The 1,691-nt window shown below is 44.0% G+C and overlaps 1 protein-coding gene across 1 annotated transcript in view; it reads right to left on the reverse strand.

Moving 5' to 3' along the window:
- The window catches only part of SLC37A3 (solute carrier family 37 member 3), a 48,472-nt gene that overhangs the window by 18,105 nt on the left and 28,676 nt on the right, over window positions 1–1,691 (reverse strand). The gene's annotated exons all lie outside the window — the stretch shown is intronic.

Genomic DNA, 1,691 nt, shown 5'->3' on the forward strand with positions numbered 1-1,691 from the left:
ATAGCAAAAATCTCTCTCTTAAAAAAAAAAAAGCATGACTTTGTGACTATCTCAAAATAAAAGTGTTTGTGGGCCAGCCAGTGGCAAGTGAGTAAGGTGGATGAATCCACTCAGCTGGCTATGTAGTCCTGGGCCCAGAGGCCTGAGAAACGTGCCAGGCCCATGTTAACCTGCCCAAAGCCCCAGAAAGAGAAAGAAGGGACTGCGGTGTGGTCACCCCCTCCAACCTCTATACTATGCCTGGCAGCAAATTAAAACAAAACAAAAACAGGGTTTGAAAGGGTTTGAAAGGACAAAGGTTTTTTTTAAATTGCCTGAGGGTATGCATTCACCAGAAAGACAAGACCTGGGGGTGAGGGGAACAGCCACACCGGGAACAGTCACGCTGCACCCCTTCTCCCTTTCGCCCTCCTTCGGGGTCTTGGGCAATTTCAAGCCCAGTCCCTGCAACTTGCATAATATTCCAGGTGCAAGTGCATGTGTGCCCAAATTCCTGCTAGGACAGACTCACAGAAGAGAAGGCACTGCAGCATGACCACAGCCCACTACAGAGCTTCCACCCCAACTCCCATCTCTCTCTCTGGCAACTACACACCTTCTTTGGCAATTAAAATAAAAATATAAATAAAATTTAAAAATAAAAAATAAAAAAATAATAAATTCTGTTCAGAAGTCCAAGCTCTGCCACTTCCTGCTGTGCAACTGCATTCAGGTCACAAACTGAAACTGGGTGTACTCATCTCTAAGAAACTGTGTTCTTCAAAGGAGTGGGTGTGATGACACAGATCAAGGGGCTGATGCTATACAGATAGAAGCTTTATTATCTAGTCTAAAATTGTTTGAAAAGACCCCTGACAAGCAAAAGCAGTAACATGACTCATCCAAAGTAACAGATACTTAGGGATGAGGTCCTCAGTAGCTCGCCTCATTTCTCCGGACCCCAGCTTTTCTCATCTGGCCACCAAACAGCATGAACTAGATACAGTCTCTGGTTATTCTCTCTTCTCACATTCTGACCTTTTCTGGTCAAGTTAAAATTAATAAGTACATAAATAAAGTTCAATAAAATAATTCTTAGTAAGGGCCGGCAGGTGGTATGGTGGTTAAGGGCACTGGACTCCCAGATGGCTGACCATGGTTCAAGTCCCAGACCTGGCAGCTTGCTTTCTCACTTTCCCTCTCTCTCCCTCTCTCTCGCTCTCTCTCTGGTCAAATTTAAATAAATAAACAAATAAAGTTAAATAATTTTTTTTCTTTTAAAATTCTTAATAAATAAATAAATAAAACCAGGACCTAAATAACTTCAGCTGACCAAAGCCACGATTATAGAAGCTGGCTCACGATCCCTGACCTTTTTTAAGCGGTGGTAGTCTTAGACTGGTGGGTTACTGCAGCTTCAGGGAGTTACAGCATCTAAAGCACTGCACTACTGATTTCACGCACTCATGTTACTTATTTAAAAACTGTTGGGGCCAGCAGGTGGTGTGGGAGTTAAGGTGCTGGACTCTCACATGGCCGACAGCAATTCGAGTTCCCAACCTAGCAGCTTGCTTTCTCACTTTCCCTCTCTCTCTGGTCACATTTTAAAAGAATGATAATAATCGGGCCTAGCGGCAGTCACTGGACTCCTGCATGACTGACCACAGTTCAAGTCCTGGACCTGGGTGCTTGAAACTCACAGTGTGTGTGTG

The sequence above is a fragment of the Tupaia chinensis genome, unplaced genomic scaffold (assembly GCF_000334495.1).
Source record: "Tupaia chinensis unplaced genomic scaffold, TupChi_1.0 Scaffold000140_1, whole genome shotgun sequence".
NCBI classification, from domain to species: Eukaryota; Metazoa; Chordata; class Mammalia; order Scandentia; family Tupaiidae; genus Tupaia; species Tupaia belangeri.